Below are 20,486 nucleotides of genomic sequence, written 5' to 3'. Positions count from 1 at the left end.
TTAAGCTCAGGACATTAAATGGGAGCCCAAGGAGTGGGATGAGATAAGAGCAGGACAGCAAAACAGGTCAGCAAGTCAAATGTCCCAATCAGATGGAAGCAGGTTGGGGAAAGGTGGAGGGGCAAAGTGGACTTTTCCTTCTTCAGTCCCTCTTGGCTTTAGAGTCTGATATCACCATTGGGTTCTGCAGCCTATCCTGACTGGGGAAGCTTCCATTCAACAGGCCCCACTCCTTCTGTTGGTGGGAAGTAGAGAGTGTCTTAGAGTTGGCAGTCCAGTTTCTGCTTGGGAACAGACCATGAAACCAAGGCTAAATTTTTTGAGTCCTGGATCTTACTCACTTCCCTTCAGCCCCCAAGTGGCATCATGGGCCTGGGAGTTGCTCATCTAGAACCTTATTGCTGCCAACCAAGCTGACTTCCCTTATCTCTGTGTCACCTTCTCTGGTATCACCTGCAAAATCAGCCTTCTCAGAGGACCCAAATCAAAGTCAGGTATAAGTGGCCATACCTGGGTATCCATGTTGATCTCCACGTTCTTCCTTTTTCTTTGCTCTGAAGAGGAGCTTGACCAGGGAAGGAGGCTGCAGGCTTCTTCTGTCACCAACAATCTCCCTGCTCTGTTCTGACCCGGGATCCCCAAGTACAGTGGTTCTCCCGGGAGGCTCTCTTGAAATTGTCAGAAGATGGTTTGGGGCACGGTAGAGCTCAGCCAGGCCTCTGATGACCAATGGTGACTTTGTTCTTCATCTGTGTCTGCTGCTGCTGGAAATGGTTTCAAACGTCTGGAGTCAAGTTTGCCTTTTCTAAGAATACTTCTCATGCTTGATCCTAATAAGAGAGAAAAAAGCCTCCATCCCCATTCCATGTATTATACATGATTAAAGCTTTCCCCCCTCATTCCCACTCTCAAGGTTATTATTTTTATTGATGACAAATGGGAGATTTTGGTTTCTTATTATCTGCTTCACAAAAAAGAGTACGCTATTAGTCAAATGAAATCTACAATTTTACTTTGTTTTTTAAAAATATTTTATTTATCTATTTATTTATTTTAGAGAGAGAGAGAGAGAGAGAGCGAGAGCACACATGCTGGGGGGAGGGGCTGAGAAAGAATCTCAGGCAGACTCCGTGTTGAACATAGAGCCCCAGGTGGAGCTTGATTTCATGACGCTGAGATCATGACCTGAGTCAATATCAAGAATCAGACACTTACTTTTTAAATGACCCATATTCAGTATAATGGACCCATCATATTTCACCATAATAGTCCAATCTTAGTATTTCAGTAGCTTAGGGATAACCTGGTCCAACCCCACATTTTACAAATCGGAAACTGGATCATGGAGAGGGAAAGTAACTTACCCAAAGTCATATCAAAGTGTACCTTCACAAATGCTCTTCCTGCATCTTGGCCCAGTGCTTTTGCTATAAGCTTCTTTTTCCTTGATGATCCTGCCACTTCCTTTCTATGGACTATTCTGAGCTAAAGAATTATCAAACAATTGTATTTTTAAAGGGCTAAATAAGTACTTTCCAGTTGCGCAAATTGAAGCCTGAGCTAGAAAGTAGAATTGTGATATGGGCATCAAAAAGTCTGAGGGCTCTTCCCGCCTGTTCAGGTCTCTAATGCTCATGGTACTTCTGTGCTTTGGTGTCAGAAAATCCAGGGCAGGACTGAGGGCATGTTGAGAGACCCAAGGAATGGGACAGGGTAAGAGGAGAGGTGGGTGTGCTGGACAGGAGGGCAGTGAAGCAGCATGGAGCCCGAGGAGGCATCGGGCTGGGGGACAGCCCATGGTACACTTCAAATAAATAGTGCTTTTCCAACTGGTGTTTACCATTCTTAGTTGTGGATGTTTGGGGGAGGCTCAAGAAAATGTTTTCACAGCCCTTGGGGATCGTGTAATGAGAAGCATGTGTAAACTGAATGTTGAAGGAGCTACACCTGGGACACATTTGACCCATGACAGATACTCATGTGGGAAAAGAGCCAATGTTTTTGGAGCTGGCCTATTTTATGAAAAGATGCTATCAAAACAAATGCAAATGCACAAACAAAGCAACAGCAACAACAAATACCACAGAGCCCAAGATTTAAGCATCGTTCTCTGAGTTTTCTGAACAAAAGACTCAGCAGCACCAAAGCTCAGGAGGAGAAGCAGTAAAAGAAAATGCCACAGTCTAGAGGAAGGGCTGTCTTACTTCTGCCTCATGTGCATCCCCCGTGGGGACTATCATGTTACCATTCTAATGAAAAGCAGGCACTTTAAAAATGACTTCATACCAAATGAAAAATGATTCTAAGCTGAGTATGGCTTGTCGGGGGGTAAGCATGAGACTCGCATGGGGGTATCTGTGGCTCCTCTGACCCTCCGGGCCAGGGTTACCAGGGAAGTAGAGATGCAGCTGATTTGAACAAAAATGCCACATGGTGTGGGGCGGGGGTAAGAGTGTGTGTCTTCAGACTCTGCACTTACCATGTATTTTGTTCTCTCTGCTACTAGAATGTGAAAAAGCAAAACCATGTCTTACTGGTCTTGGTTCAAGGACCCTGGAGTTCCAGATTTTATTATGTAGCAAATGGGGAACCATTGAAGGCTTCCTTAGTCAAACTCTGTCCTTGACTTAGAATAAGGAGCCCTTTACGATGAGGTGTTTGCTTCTTCTTGTACTGTTTCCCAGTCTTGCACTAAAGTTTAGTTTTTCAAATCGGGGTCACTAAGTGTCCCAGAGTTTCTCATACCCTTCTTCCTTTGGCAATATGATTCTCTCTTCTGCACAACACTCCATCCCCATTTGCTTGGCTCATGCCTGTTCAAAAATCACTTCACCCTGAGTTCCTGCCTCCCTCTCTTAGCCATTTCTGTAATGGCATCAATCATACCTGTTATAGTTATGGGCAGAGTTGCGGGGGGAAGGGATTGTCTGCATTACTCATGGACTCTAAGCTCTTTGGCTGAAGGAGATGTGCTCATTTATCTTTGAATATCCAGTGCCCAGTAACAGTGAAGCAACTGGAACACAGTCGGCGCTCCATAAATAGCATTGGTTGGATGAGTCAAGAATTTCAGGCTCATGGGTTCATACAGCTCCCCTGATTGGACAACTTTGGATACAGACATTGCTGGCTCACAGACAAGCCAGCAGAGGTAACTAAACCCTAAGAAGAGAATTCTGGTTCTCCTTCCTCTTTCCAGATATCTCTGGAAATTGCTGGAAACAAAAGATTTGCCAACCAAAAGAAACGTAGCTCATTGCAAACCCCATAGAATCAAGAAGTTTCCACTACCTTCCTGCATCTTGGTTATTGTTCTTTACAGAACTCCAACACAAATCACATAAAAGGAGTGCTGTAGACTATGGGACTTCATGGTGGACTTCTTTGCTTTTGTTCAGTGTGGTTTTGAGTTCCGCCCTTGGGGTGCTTACAGTTTCACTGTGAGTATTACCAAGTAAGTGAAAATGGTAGTTATCAAAGAACTGTTGGGCTGATGACTGCACATTTGCAATTTCAGAGCTGCATTGCACATTTGCAATTTCAGAGCTTTATTTTATACATTAATGCAAAGGAATAAGTAATGTGAAACTTTAGTCACTGTGACAAGATCTGTGAATAACATAGGGTTCCTAGGGTTATAAATAAAAACCCAGCCTTCATAAGCTTAAACAAGGATGGGGAATTTATTTACTTGAAAAGTAAAGTTGAAAAATCCAGAGCAAGTCTGGCTTCAAGCATGGGTTGATTCTGGGGCTCAAATGAAATCATCAAGGTAATCTTTTCCCATGGCTCAGTTCTGTCTGCCCCTGTATTTGCTTCATTTCCAGGTGCCGTCTTGTGGCTTCCATAGGTCCAAGTTCATACTCTCCTGGTCCATACTAAATGTAAAAGAAGATAATGTTTCCTCCTGGAATCACCTACTCCAGTCCTGGGATTCATTCTGGTTAGGCCACCTTAAGACAGGTACCTCTCTTATCCATCTCTGTGGCTCTGTGGGTTGGATGTCCTGAGGGTCCAGGCTTGTGACATTTGCTCCACTTTGGAGGCCGGAGGTGAGGGTAAGTCTCTTCCCAAGCCATATTTCCAGAGGAGGTGACATGACTCAAGTCACCAAAACAGGGGAGGATGCATATTGGAAGTTAGGCAAAAATCATTTGTTTTCCATTCCATGGGCATAAGAATGGAAGTACAGATCAATTATTCCCAGAGCTTACCATCAAAGAACAAAAACATGAATGCTGTGTCCTGACTGTGGTCCGGGCCAACTCTGTACAAAGTATTCCTTTTTCACTTGATACTTAAAGTTTGGGAGATGGCCCTATTATACAGGTGAAATAATAAAACCTTGACTCTGAAGGGTGAAGATACTTTTCATACGCATGTGAGATGCCGTCTTTTTGAGCATTCTTTATAAACCCTGACTATGTAATAAAAAAAGGCTATGTCCTAATGACTGTTTCTTTGTCAGAAATTCTTAGTTGGAAGCCAGGCAAGGAAACAGGAGAAGGGCTGAAGCCAGGAGGTTCTATAGCTCTGGGCAGGAGTGGAGAGCACCCAGGTCTGGAAGGAGCTGGGTGAAGGGATGGAGAAGCCTCTCCTCTCTGCTTTTACAACTATACTCAAGAGGGGCATCTATAGGAGAGTCATTTACATTCACTCATTTATTCACCTCTCAGACATTTTGTGAACACCCCCTAATCCTCCAACCGTGTATTAGAAAGACATTACAGTACCTAGTATGCTGTATCTTCCCAATAAACATGTGTTCAAAGAATGAAATCTAGACAAACAACTTTCATGTCATAATTAGGGATATAAGGTCAAAAATGAAAATACATCACTGGTTTACACAGTGTCACTGAACTTTTGGACTGGTGGAAGTACTGGTTAACAGATCCTCTCTGATTTGAATGATGAGATAAAGGTGATCAGTAAAAAGAATAACATTACCAATGGTTAACATTGGAGTTTCCTAGTTATATCTATGCTAATTTTCTTTGCACCCATTATCCCATTTAATTCCCTACAATGACTCTATGACTGGTAACTATCAATTATCCTCATTTTATAGAAGATGGAGTAAAGGCAACAAGAGGTTAACTAATGTCCATGGTTATGCAGGCAATAGTCAATGGATCCAGGGCCTTCTGGAACATGAATCTGCTTCCAGAGTTGAGGCTCAGTACTGGAGAGGGTAGGTGCTGGGACAAAGGACAAAGGGACAGAGGAAAGGTGTTGGGACAAAAGGACAAAATCACAGATTTATTAACATTGCCTACCAGGAAAAACTGTTGGCACTGAACCAAACCAGGAAGCTTCCAGTGAGGGTTTTGTGTTCCCTCTTTCTCTTTTTGTTATGCAGCAAAGCTGAATGTAGAAGGGTATCACTATATTTTAAGCTCTTAGCGCTGACTTCCAATTGGATCAAACAAAGGTGGGTAACAAGCAGAAAGGACTCAAGACAGGGGACATGGGAGGAGAAGTGGAAAATGGGTTTTACTTAAACCCTACAGAGCCTTTCCCTGTGTTTTTTCTCTTGTGGGTCTATAGTTTCCTTTGCTCTCAGATAGAGATTAGAAATCCCAGCACAGATATTTATTTTTAAATTTTGCTTTCACTTAAGCAACATGGTGAGTAGGGTCACTCAAGTTTTGTCTTGTGCTTCACTAATATGGGAAGAGGACTAAACCATCAAGCCAAGACTTTGAAGAACGTGTCTTATCAGAGTTTTTTGGCATTTGCCAATAGACAAGCTTTCTGTTTTTTAATGGCCATTTCTCCTTCTTGCTATTTCTGTGTAGTTATACTATAAGAGGTGGAGAGATGTGGGCATATGCCAGAATGGTAAAAGAAAATTTACACTGAACACAGTGTAATAACTATGGTTCTTTCTCTTTTATTAAAAAGTTGGGTCTGGAGGCAAGTTGTGTTTGTAGTTCTCACAGCTATGGTGTTAATACAACACCTTATGGCCAACAAGACTTGACAAGGCTGGACTGTTTTGAAGACCGCAAACTCTGTCCCATGCACTTGGTAATCATTTGGAAGCAGACTGAGGAGTTGCCATGTGCTGTTAGGATTGGTTTTCCTGGAATAGCTAGGGTTGCATAATTTCAAAATCATCAGTAGCACTTTACTGCTGGGAAGAACGTGGAGTTCTTGTTATGGATGGGCACGGCCTTTAGCATCCCTGTGCTTGGTAATAGAGCTGGATCCTCTCAAAAGCTCCTTGGCCTTGCCTGCAAGCCCCACCCTTTCAAGAGGAAGGGTATTTTCTCTGGAAAGAGGCCCTGATTGATCATTGCAAGTCTCAGACAGCTTTAACCATAAGATCCCCCACATACTGTACTGGATACTCGATGGCTGTTGTTTTGCCTGGACTTCTTCCCACTCATAAACACTCTCTGGGCTTGAATTTTTTTTTTGTTCTTGAAGGCTGCAGAAGACAAACAACAATTCTTTAACACAAACCTAGCTGGAAATGGGCCAAAACCTTCATGGGGAAGAGTAGCCATATCTTGTCACTTGAGCCTTCTGTTGCTTTTTGTATTCTTATTTATTTAACTTTAATGGAACCTCACTGTGAAAAGCATTACTGTGCTTTGTAAAGGGACATTTCTCTGGGGTACAGTTGCCTGGCTCAGCTACTCACTAGCTGTGTGATCTTGGGTAAGTTACTGAATCTTTCTGTGCCTCAGATTTTCCCGTCTACAAATCAGGTTAGTAAGAGGCGTATCATTACAGAAATTCCCTGTGTGTGAAATGAGATAAACATATGCCAGTACCTAGAGCAGTGCCTGGCATACAGAAATCATCTAACTGATGTTAATTATTATTATAGCAATTATATAGAATATACATATAATATATATTCTTTTTCTGGATCTCTTTCTTGACATGAATTTGACTATTTGGCTGTGGTATAAATATCTAGATATATTAAAAATGAATAAATGCCAGGCATCTGAGGCCATGCCTTGTAATTTAAATTCATTAATTCCTTTGTTCATTCATTCATTCACACAACGCACACACTGTGGCTGGCATTAGGCTGGGCTTTGAGAGACTGGGGAAGGGCAAGGTAGGTGCTTCTATGTACTCAGAGTTTCCAGTCCTCGTGCTTGGATAATTCCTGTAAAGGAGGAACACAAAGAATCAGTGCTAAGGTCTTCAGACTGGCTTCAGCATAGGGGTCTGGGAAGGCTCTGGGGGCTAGCATGTAGCTGTATTCTTTCTTGGGTGGGGCAGGAGTTGTATGGCATTTATCCACTGACCAATCAGCAGGTCAGATCTGGGGCTGTCCAGCTTTGAGGGAGTTTAGAAGGGAGTTTAAATTGATGGAATTACAAGTTTCCTTTCAAAAATGAGATTCACTTTATTTTTTAAAAAAGATTTTATTCATTTATTTGTGAGAGAGAGGGGGAGAGTATGAGTGGGGGCAAGGGCAAATGGAAAGGGAGATGGATGAGCTGAGTACAGAGCCAGACTTGGGCTTGATCCCAGGACCCTGAGATCATGACCCAAGCTGAAGTCAGACAGTTAACTGACTGAGCCACCCACACACCCCGCAGAAATGAGATTCTATGAATCCATCAATCTCTGCCATTTATCAAGGCAAAGCACCGAGCTAGGGTAAGGAATAGGCAGAGTGACCCTTGAGGGTAGAAAATCAAGAAAGTACAGAGAACACCTGCTCTTAAGGAACTTACAGTCTTTTAGTAGGAAGACAAAGCACATGTGTATGAAAAGACAATGTCAGGTCATCCCTGACTTAAATAAGTGAAGTTTGTATCTGTCTCTTGCAGTACAATGGTCCATTTAGGCAGCACAGGAAAATGCAATGCTTCTGAGTTGTCCAGACCTGCCAGCTCACTGCCTGGGATGTGGAATGCCCTTCCTGGAGAGCAGGAATGCTCTTCGATTTTCCACATGGCTGTGCCTAGTCAGACAGCCTTGATGGTCTGCTTGTCACTTGCCAGGGCTTCTGTTTCTTCACTCTGTGGCCCCGGCAGGATGAAGCATTGCCTCTTTGTGTGCCCACAGTAGGTTGCATAGACCTACTCCTCTATCAGGGTATCTTCCACATGACGTGGGAGTGGTTTATAGGTCTCTGCTGGCTTCCATTGAAGATTGCTTCATTTATCTATTCCTATATTACCAACCACCTCAGAATGTATTGCTTTAAAACTACAGCCACTTAATTACCTATAATTCTGAGAGTCGGGAATTTGGGTGGGGCAGGGTGCAGTTTGCCACTGAACCACACAGTGCTGCCTGCTGTAGCTCTTCTGGGGCTGAAGGAACCACCAAGGCTTCCTTCACATGCCTGGGGCCTTGGTCCTGGCTGTTGGCTAGGGTAATCTCAGTTCTTGTCTGAGCAGCCTCTCCCTCTCCAGTGGTCTACCACCATTTAACAGTCTAGCTGGAGCCTTGTTCTATGCCAGCTGGCTTCTAAGAGTGCAAAAATGGAAGGGGCAATATCTCTGAAGACCTAGCCCAGAAGGCACACATAGCCACACTTTGGCCAAAGCAAGACACAGGGATGTCCAGATTCAAGGAGAGGAGAAATAAAGTCTACCTTTTGATGGCATGCATGATAAAGCCGTGCTGCAGAAGAACATGAAGGAATGGGGGGGGGCGGGGATTGATGTGACCATCTTTGGTAACATCTTATTCTCAACACTTAGCACATGCCTGGAACATGGAAGTTGCTTGAGAGTGATAAGATCTGGCATTTAATAAGCTCACTTACTTAGGCATTTACATGTATTAGCTTGTTAAATGCTCACAACTCTTTGAGGTGTTATTATCCCCATTTTGCTGAGCAAATTGAGGCTTGGAGATGCTGGGAAAACTGCCCAAGGTTGTTAAACTAGTAAAATGTGGAACTAGAAATCAGACTCAGCAGCTTGGCTCCAGAGGTTAAGCACAGAACATTCTACCAAAAAACTGAATGATCAGGTTTTTTTGTGGTTTACTCTTCCTTGGGATCATTTGTTACCATTATAGCCCTGTGGCTGCTTCTCTTGTTACCTTGTTCAGACTTGAAGGAAGTAGATGACACCTAAAAGGCAGGATCCTTTGAAATCAGAAGGGACAGAAGCATACTATGTGGGCTGGGGTCAACCTTTGAATACACTTCTGACTCATCTTTTCCCCTTTCTGAAGGCAAATATCTCAACTGTCCATGTCTTGCAACAACTGGCTTCCAAAAGCAAAGCTTCTCTGTGGTGAGATGCCAGTTGGTGGTGGAATTTTCACATTTTGGTGAGATTTTCATAGAGTTTATATTTATCCACAGTTAAAGCTATGAGGTCACTCCTTCTCACTTTTTTGGAATTAATAGGTTGCAAGAATGGATTGTAGATGATTTTTGGTGAAGATACTTGGCAACAAAAATTTTGGCAGGCCTGTGTTCATTATCAAATATGCCAATTTCAACATTCTACTGGTTCTTTGTGATCCCGAAGTCTGGGATCCTCTGCTCTAGCAGAAAAAGGAGGTAGGATGGAAGGTCTGTGAAGAGCAAAGCCTGTGGGGTTGCGCTGACTCCCACCACCATCCTTAAACATTGAGAGTCTCACATTGCCTTTCTTCTTAACTATTCCTTGGCTTTGCTATTGCATTAACAAGGTGGAATTGGGATAGTTGTAATTTGATGGTATTATTTGCAGAAAATACTTTCTTAGAAGAACACTGGCATATAGAAATGCACAATAAATGTGAGACAAGATTATTATTATTGATCCCTATGAGATCCCTGTACACAATGATGATTGGAATTCTTGTAACTATTTTCCCCTAACTGGCCCAGGCCAAGTAATTAACATTCCCCAATCAGCTCCATGAAGACAGAGATGTGGAGATGCAGAAACATCAGTGACTAGCTGAAAGCCCCATAGATTCCTGAAACAAAATCAAGCTATCAGAATAAGAGAGCTTTGTCCTCAAATTCTTAAGCCAACCAAAGAATTATCTCTTGGTTCTCAAGAGTCCTGGCTAAAAGATTTGAATTGCAATAAAAATCTGCTTTTTAAAGGATATGAATAATGAAATTTTATCAGAAATAATTTTAATGTTCTTAAAATTGCATCTAGTAAAGGAGTTTCTAGGAAGTTTGCTGTCAGCAAGCACTTCTGGTACCCTCCTTGTTTGATTCCTTATGATCACCTATTAGCTGTCCCAGAAGCACAGTTCGTGGGCTTGCAATTAGGCAGAATGGGAAGGGTGTGAACCTGAGTCTTCCAAGGGCTAAAGAAGGCTGAGCAGGTGTACTTTTGTACCCCTAATAGGAGCTTGTCTGAGGGAGGGTGGTAGAACTCCATAGTCCTCAAAGATCTATGACCCCTAGAATGTATGTCATGCTTCTCTTGTACATAATCCTAAGCGGATCTTGGACCTCCCAGGCCCCAGAATGCTGACAGATGTCTGGTGTGTTGGTTTCCTGTCTTCCCCTGATTCTGAACAAAGGCACACCTTTCTGCTGAGAATCCCAGGAGGAACAGGGCCTTTCTTCTGGTGCCTCATACAGGCCTGTCACTATGCCAGCGGAAATCTGCACTTTATGAGATCACTACAGCTTAAATTTCCCCACCAATCTGACTTGAGCCCTGAGGGTGAAGACAAACAGAAACAGGTAAAGAAAAGCTACAAGGCAACCCCAGAGAGAACAAACCAAACTCTGAGAACAGAGGGTTGAAGGAAACAAAGAAATGACAACTTGAACAATAAAAAATAATACAACACCGGATACTTGGAGATGAGAAAAATAATCTTTTTATTTTAAAATTCAGTAGCTCAGTGAAAGAAGAACATCACTATTAAGAACAGAAAGTGTTGTTATGGAAGATCAAATGGGAGGAAAGAAAGACTTAAAAGAGCAAAAGGACATAGAGTAATTGTATTAAAATGTTGATAAGTTAGTAATGAAAATATAATACAGTACAATGTAATACAAAAAATGTTGTGTAGAGAAAATAATGCTTTATTAGGCCTGAATTGATGGGATGCTGGCCGAGTGACAGGTTATGCAGCACTTCCCAAGAAGGCTGAAGATGTTGTTGTCTTGGATGGGGCTCAGATACCATGGTACAAGAATGTGTCAATCACTCCATTCAGGGAAGGCAGGAGACAGGTATGCAAAGGTGTTAGTCCTTTTTCTTGTTTGATCTTGCTGTTCTTTTTATTGGCATGGCAAGCTGTGCCCACTGACAGACATGAGCAACATGTTTTGGCTTGATGCCAAGTAGAGGGAAACATTGGCTAGGTATTAAAGAATCTTTTAGACAATAAGAGTTGTTGAAAAACCAGAATGTATCATCTCAGATGTTGGTTGAGATGTCATCCCTTTCAATGTTCAAAGGAAGAACTGAAAATATCGTTAAGTGTAGTCATTGGCTTCAAGTACTAGCTGACAGACCCATGAGCTCCCTTGCTTCGAAAATAAACAATGTGATTTCCTCAGCTTTCTCAGTATCACGTTGGGCTCACAACATTTACTAACATATCATGAACCACTTGATTTGGTCATGAATTAAAAAAAAAATCTTTGAAATGGTTGTTCTAGTAGATGGGGCTGTGGAAGGGATGGTGTGTGATCTATGTGTAGGAGGAAGGGTACACATGGATATGGCAATTTTTTCTGCTTATCTGTATACCAGCTAGGCTACAGCTCCTGGAATCCTTTGCAGTAAAAAATGAAAGCATTCCATGGAATGGGAATGGGAACAAATGTGTGCTGTGTCTAAGCCTGGCCCATAAAACCTGCATTCAACACCCTTCAAGTCCTTTTACTTGCAAATGACTCTGAGGCCTTAAGGGAAGGCAGAAATTTAATATGGAAGGAGCCTGGGTCTCTGAATCTCCCAATGCCGGACAGTTTCTTTTTTACCAGGATCACCTGCATTGCTCATTATAACTGTAAGAATAAATTCTTGTGCAACAAGTCATTGAAACATTGGTTCTTGTTTGTTACAGCAGCTGGCAATACCCTACAATAGGGAACTGGCCACTGTATGTGCACTATGGAAATTTTGTCTCGAAACATTTGAAAGTATTTTCCACAGATAAGTATCAATTATGCACTGTTGGAAAGAATATGGTGTTTTTTCTCACCCAGTGTATCTTTGTACTTCCACTTTCTCCTCCCCTCCCAAGACTTTGTAGAAGTCAATAACTAGTTGAAAAGGAACCTTGGGCATATTTCGTTTTGGCAGTGGTGTTTGGATATTTGTCACATGCTGGTATATTTGCCACATGCTGGGATCTGCGCTAAGGTGCGGCAGATTTCCTTCTTTCTCATAGGTGATCCATTTTTTTTTTTTTAAAGATTTTATTCATTCATTTGACAGACAGAGACCACAAGCAGGCAGAGAGGCAGGCAGAGAGAGAGAGAGGAGGAAGCAGGCTCCCCGCCAAGCAGAGAGCCCGACGCGGGGCTCGATCCCAGGACTCTGGGATCATGACCCGAGCCGAAGGCAGAGGCTTTAACCCACTGAGCCACCCAGGCGCCCCTCATAGGCGATCCATTTTTAATTGTATATTTATACCAAGTCTTTTTTCTCCATCCATCCATTGCTGGACACTCAGGTTGTTTCCATATCTTGGCTATTATGAATAATGCTGCAGTGAACATGGGGGAGGGTGTAGATATCTGTACGAGATCCTGATTTCAATTCCTTTGGGTATATGCCAGAAGTGGGATTACTGGATCATCTGGTCATCTTATTTTTAATTTTTTGTGGGACCTCCATACTGTTTTCCATAGTGGCTGCACCAGTTTACATCCCCACCAACTGTGCACACGTTTTCCCTTTTCTCCACATCTTCACAAACACTTGTTATTTCTTATCTTTTTGTTAATAGCCATTCTAATAGGTGGGATGTGGTTTCTCATTGTGGATTTGCTTTGTATTTCCCCGATGATTAGTGTTGTTGAGCACATTTTCATGTACCTGTTGAACATTTTTATGTTTTCTTTGAAAAACTGTCCGGTTCTTCTGCCATTAATAAATTTGTTTGTTTCTTTAGCTATTTAGCTATTGAGTATGCGAGTTCTTTATCTATTTTGGATATTAACCCCTTTCAGATATATGATTTGCAAATATGTTCTCCCATTTGGTGGGTTGCCTTTTCTTTTTTTCCTGTATAGTAGCTTTTTAGTTTGGTGTAGTCCCATTGTTATTTGTGCTCTTGGTGTCATATCTAGGAGATTACTGCCAAGACCAATGTCAAGGAGGTTTTCCTTATGGTTCTTCTAGTAGTTTTATAGATTCAGGTCATAAATTTAAGCCTTTAATCCATTTCAAGTTTGTTTTTGGAGTGCTGTTAGATAAGGGGCCAATTTTATTCTTCTGCATATGGTTATTCAGTTTTCCCAAAGTCGTTTGTTTTAAAAACACTATTCTTTCCCTATTGAATATTCTTGGCTGCCTTGTTAAATATTACTTGACAGTATGTGTAAGGGTTTATTTCTGGGCTGTTGAGTTTGTTCCATTGGTCTATGTGTCTATAGATTTTGTTCTTTCCCAAATCGTTCTTCTTTTTCAGGATTCCTTTGGCTATTTGGGGATCTTTGTGGTTCCATACAAATTTTAAAATTGTCATTTTTATTCCTATGGAAAAGATCATTTGGGTTTTAATAAGGATTACATTGAATCTGTAGATGTCTTTGAGTAATACAGACATTTTAATAGTATTAATTCTTCTGATCCATGAACACAGGATAACTTTCTATTTGTGCCTTCTTCAATATATTTTGTCAAAGCCTTGTAGTTTTCAGTGTAAAGATCTTTCCTTGGTAATATTAATTCTTAAGTATTTTACTGTTTTTGATGCTATTGGGAATGGGAATGTTTTCTTTATTTCCTTTTTTTGTTTTTTTTAAATAATTTTTTATTTTTTTAATTTCTTTTCAGTTTACCAGAATTCATTGTTTATGCACCATACCCAGTGCTCCATGCAATACGTGCCCTCCACAATACCCACCACCAGGCTCACCCAACTTCCCAGCTCCCGCCCCTTGTTTTTCAGAGTCCATAGTCTCTCATGGTTCATCTCCCCCTCCAATTTCCCCCAACTCCCTTCTCCTCTCCATCTCCCCATGTCCTCCATGTTATTTCTTATGCTCCCAAGTAAGTGAAACCGTATGATAATTGACTCTCTCTGCTTGACTTATTTCACTCAGCATAATCTCTTCCAGTTCCATCCATGTTGATACAAAACTTGGGTATTCATCCTTTCTAATGGAGGCATAATACTCCATAGTGTATATGGACCACATCTTCCTTATCCATTTGTCCGTTGAAGGACATCTTAGTTCTTTCCACAGTTTGGGGACCGTGGCCATTGCTGCTATGAACATTGGGGTACAGATGGCCCTTCTTTTCACTACATCTGTATCTTTGGGGTAAATACCCAGTAGTGCAATTGCAGGGTCCTAGGGAAGCTCTATTTTTAATTTCTTAAGGAATCTCCACACTGTTTTCCAAAGTGGCTACACCAACTTGCATTCCCACCAACAGTGTAAGAGGGTTCCCCTTTATCCACATCCTCTCCAACACACGTTGTTTACTGTCTTGTTAATTTTAGCCATTCTAACTGATGTATCTCAACGTGGTTTTGATTTGAATCTCCCTGATGGCTAGTGATGATGAACATTTTTTCATGTGTCTGATAGCCATTTGTATGTCTTTATTGGAGAAGTGTCTGTTCATGTCTTCTGCCCATTTTTCGACATGATTATCTGTTTTGTGTGTGTTGAGTTTGAGAAGTTCTTTATAGATCCTGGATATCAGTTTTTTGTCTGTACTGTCATTTGCAAATATCTTCTCCCATTCCGTGGGTTGCCTCTTTGTTTTGTTGACTCTTCCCTTGCTGTGCAGAAGCTTTTGATCTTGATGAAGTCCCAAAAATTCATTTTTGCTTTTGTTTCCTTTGCCTTCGGAGACATATGTTGAAAGAAGTTGCTGTGGCTGATATCGAAGAGATTACTGCCTATGTTCTCCTCTAGGATTCTGATGGATTCCTGCCTCACGTTGAGGTCTTTTATCCATTTTGAGTTTATCTTTGAGTATGGTGTAAGAGAAAGTTCGAGTTTCTTTCTTCTACATATAGCTGTCCAATTTTCCCAGCACCATTTATTGAAGAGACTGTCTTTTTTCCACTGTATATTTTTTCTGGCTTTGTCAATGATTATTTGACCACAGAGTTGAGGGTCTATATCTGGGCTCTCTACTCTGTACCACTGGTCTATGTGTCTGTTTTTATGCCAGTACCATGCTGTCTTGGTGATCACAGCTTTGTAGTGAAGCTTGAAATCAGGCAACGTGATGCACCCAGTTTTGTTTTTCTTCTTCAACATTTCCTTAGTAATTCGGGGTCTCTTCTGATTCCATACAAAATTTAGGATTGTTTCCTCCAGCTCTTTGAAAAATGCCGGTAGAATTTTGATCGGAATGGCATTGAAAGTATAGATTGCTCTAGGCAGTATAGACATTTTAACAATGTTTATTCTTCCAATCAATGAGCATGCAATGGTCTCCCATCCTCTTTATTTCTTTTTCAGATATTTTATTAGTATATAGAAATGTAACCATTTTCTGTATGTTGATTTTATAACCTGCAACTTTACTGAATTCATTGATCAGTTCTAGCTGTTTTTTGGTGGAGACTTTAGGATTTTCTCTATATAAGATGATCATCTGCAAACAAAGACAATTTTATTTCTTCCTTTCTTATTTGGGTGCCTTTTATGTCTTTTTCTTGCCTGATTGCTCTGGTTTGGACTTTCAATACTCTGGTGAGTAGGGGTGTTAAGAGTAGTTATCCTTGTCTTGTTCCTCTTCTTAGAGGAAAAATTTTCAACCTTGAACCACTGAATATGGTGTTATTTGTGGTTTTGTCATATATGGCCTTTATTGTGTTAAGATATGTTCCTTCTATACCAGTTTGTTGAGTTTTTAGTCATGAAAGTCTGTTGTATTTTGTCACATGATTTTTTTGGCATCTATTGATATGATTGTATGATTTTTATCTTTCATTCCATTAATGTGGTATGTCCCATTGATTGATTTCATACGTTGAACCACCTTTGCATTCCCATGATAAATCCCACCTAATCATAGTAAATGACACTTTTAATGTGCTCTTGAATTCATTTTACTAATATATTGTTGAGAACTTTTGACTAAGGTTTCTATGTCCATCAAAGATATTCATCTGTGAATTTCTTCCTTTCTTCCTTTCATTCTTTGTTTTTTCATTCTTTCATTTTTCCTTCCTTTCTTCCCCCCGACCCCTTTTTTTGAGATGGAGGAGAGAGAGAGAGAAAGAATTAATTGTTTCAGTGAGTGTCATTTGACATAAACTCAATACCATTTCTGTAAGTTAGAAAGATGAAGAAAACAGGAAACATCTCCAAACATAACATTTATTAATATTTATTGATCACAGATCAATAAATCTGTGTGCTAGGCAGTTGCTTGCATTATCTCTATTAATAATCACAGGAAATCAGGGCATGTGGGTAGCTTAGTCTGTTAAGCATCTGCCTTAGGCTCAGGTCATGATCCCAGATTCCTGGGATTGAACCCCTCATCAGGCTCCCTGGTCAGCGGGAAGCTTGCTTCTCCCTCTCACACTCCCCCTGCATGTGTTCCCTCTCTCACTGTGACTCTGTCTGTCAAATAAATAAATAAATAAATAAAATCTTTAAAAAAAATCATCATAAGAAATCTTAAGAGCTGTCCATGTTATTATTGTATTTGGAATATTCCACAATAAATCTGTGTCTTAATTTACTTAATTTTTTCCACTCTTGACAAATATTTCAGTTTTTTTTTAATGTGGGATAGATATTGGAAAGTGGACTTGCTAGATCATAAAACATTCCAATACAAACTGCCAAATTATATTCCTCATTATATCACTGTCCAGTTTTTCCTCAATCACATTTAACATTTTCATACCTATTTTTTTTTTCTAAACCAGTGCAAAAATGGCTGTTTCATCATTATTCCTAGAAATTTGGTGGCTTAGAAGTTTGGAGAAATCTTTCTTACAAGAACAACAAACTTAAACACATTGATTAGAGTATTATAACCAAATAAAATAAAAAACCTAAGAATGCATGGTTGAACTGGAAAAAAAATAAATCAGATAATTCTTCAGGGACCAGAAACAAAAAGAGAGTGTGAACCATGGGGTAGGTGAACTTGATTTGCCTCTGAGTATATTTATTAGTCATATGGCCTCTCTAGCCAGGGTTTTAATGGGTCACATGTTCAGGGAACAGGCAAAAACAAAAAGAATAAGATCCTCCATCAATCAGAAACCACTAAAGGACTACATCTTCTATATGATATCTAGAAAAAAAAATTGGCCTAGCAGAGGGAGATATTAGGGGGACTACCTGTTTTGGCCTGGACTCTGGCTGGAGCAGGCAAAAAGGAAAATACTCACATTTAAAGATTACTCTTTCCCTAGATGTTGAAAGGATAATAAGGAAACACAACAAACAACACTACATACATAAATAACTTTTATAAAATGTACTGATTTTTCAAAAATCACAAAATGTTAAAATTCATTCAAAATAAAATAATCTGAATAGTCTTATAACTTTCAAAGAAATTGAATTCATAGTTAAAAACCTTCCAAGAAAAAAAAATCTTCAGTAGCAGATGGTTTCACTGGTGCTTTCTTCCAAACATTAAAGAAATAACACCAATTTTCTAATTTCTGCCAGAGAATAGAAGAGGTAATATATTCTAACTTATTTTGTGTTGCTGGCCTTATCTTAATTACAAAAGTAGACAAAAATAGCACAGGAAAAGAAAACCATAGACCAGTATCCTTCAGAAACATAGACACAAAAAATCCTCAACAAAATATTAGCAAATGGAGCCTAGCACTATATTAGAAGAATAAAACACCCCAACCAAGCGGGGCTTATTCCAGGAATGCAAGTCTGGTTCAATACTTAAAAAAAATAATAAAATCCACTATATTAAGAGTCTAAAGAGAAAAACCATATGGCCATAGCATTCAATGCAGAAAAAGCATTTGACAAATTTCAACACTCATTTATGATTAAAACCCCTCATTATAGTAGGAACAGAAAAGAGGTAGGAGATGCAAGAAGGAGTTCTGAGTAAAAAAAACGGTTAAATATGAATGAATCTAAGTAATCATTGGTTAAAACAATGTCTAATTGTTAACAGTTGGAGATGGTACTAAAATATGTAACAATTCTATATAAATCAGAAGAGGATGTGTTTTTTAAAAAAGCCTATCAAGTTTCTTTTGTTATTCAGGTATCGACAAATTTGGACTTTGTAAAGTCAAATATCCATGTTAAAATTGTTAGAGTAGCCACTGAAAGAATAGCAAGAAAGTATATAATACCTATACTAATGCAGGAGAACATGGACATAAAGGAAGAAAACGAGCTCAAAAAATCCTAAGAAATGCAAAGCAAGTCATGATCATAATAGTAACAAAACAACAACCATCATGAAAGTAACTTTTATAAAGAGGAAAAATAAAAAATGCAAAATAAGATTAAGAAATGTGTTTTTAATCAGTAGGCCAGGTTGCACTGGGGTTATAAACCTGCCAGCTATCTCAATGGGAGTAGGCTGCAACAATAAATGTTTGTTCCTTGCTCACTCTGCATGTCTGTACTGTGGGTCCAGTGTGGTCCTGCCACACCTTGCCAGCAATTCTAGTCCCAGGCTCACAGAGCAGCCTCTGTCCTGAACATTGGGGGGTTTTGTGGCAGAGGAAAAGGAAATGTGGCAAATCATCATGAACGACACACCTTACTACGTATTACACTGGCAAGCCACATGGGCACTGTTGAGATCAGGTGGGTGGATGCAAATTTGAAATCTTCAAAGAAAGGCTACTTCAGAAATGGACAAAGTATTTGATGAATGCAATATGTAACAAAACAAACCCAAAGATGTAAGAAAGTACATTTAATGTAAATACACTAAACTCTTCAGTTAAAAGACAAAGATTATCAGAAGTTTTTTTTAATCATTTCTACACCTTTTATAAAAGTTCCATTAGTAACACAAGGACACAGAATGAGAGCAATAGATAAAAAAAAATTAGGTTACAGACAAATAAAAAGCTAAAATAGCCATATTAACAGGAGTCTAAACATATTTTAAGACAAGAACTATTATTAGTCACTCTGCATTGGCAAAGGTTAAATTTTAAATAGTATGGTCTTAATTACCATACAGTGAAAATATGTAATGTTAAAATTGATATAACCACAAAGAAAAATTTGTCAGTTCACCACCATAGTGTTAATCAACAGGCAAATAAAATAAAACAAGAGAGCAGATTTGAACATCTTAATTAATAAGTCATGATCATTAGTGGGTATATATATATATATCTATCTCCATATATTTATATATATCCACTAATATATACATAATTTTACACATATATATTTTATATTATATATAATAATATATACATATTTTACATATATATATTTGAAAAATAGAAAATCTGGATTATTCTATAATTATTAAAAAAATTAAATCAATGACTAAGAAACTTGATCTCAAGAAAATACAGGTAAGACCTACTACCCTGCAATAAAAGAAGAGCATGAAAGAGATGATTCGTTTCTTCTTCTTCAAAAGAGGAAACAAATGTATTATTATTTTTGGTGATATCATTGTCTTCACAGAAACCCCTTCCAAACAACCAACAAATTCTTAAAATTAATAAGGGGTTAAAACAAATTTTCTTGGTACATGATTAACATGCAGAAGTCAGTTGCTTTTCTACACAGCAACAGAAGGTAAAAGTCATATAGAAATAAATGTAATACAAAATGCATAAAACCTTTATGGAGAAAACTATACAACTTTGTTGAAATACAGTACAGAATAATTTGTTAAATGGAGAGTTATATTGGTTTCCCAGGGCTGCCATAATAAATACCACAAATGGGTATCTTCAATTAATAGAAATTTTTTCTCTCACAATTCTGTAGACTAGAAATCCAAAATCAATAGGGCCATGTTCCTTCTGAGACTCTGTGAAGAATGCTTCCTTGCCTCTTCTTTGTGTCTGGTAGTAATCAACAATCCTTCAGTTCCTTGGCTTGTAGCTACCTAAATTCAATCTCTGCATCCTCACATAGCTTTCGTTTCATATATCTTCACATCCTCTTCTTGTATAGACACTAGTCTTACTGGTTTAAGAGCCCATCTTACTCCAGTAAAATTTTGTTTTAACTAATTCCATCTGCAATAACCCTATTTTCAAATAAGGTCACATTCTGAGGTACTGGGGCTTAGACTTCAACACTATGTTTGGAGGGACGCAATTCAACCCACAATAAAAGTCACACCCTGTTGATGGATAAGCATACCATGTTCATGTTTCTGGGCATCTATCACATATATATGAATTGTTGCCCAATTTTTGCAATGCAATTCCAATAAAAATTCTAA

The sequence above is a fragment of the Enhydra lutris genome, unplaced genomic scaffold (genome assembly GCF_002288905.1).
Source record: "Enhydra lutris kenyoni isolate GAN:26980312 unplaced genomic scaffold, ASM228890v2 scaffoldscaffold33, whole genome shotgun sequence".
NCBI lineage: Eukaryota > Metazoa > Chordata > Mammalia > Carnivora > Mustelidae > Enhydra > Enhydra lutris.
The sequence above is the reverse complement of the archived record's forward strand: the minus strand, read 5'-3'. Positions refer to the sequence as shown.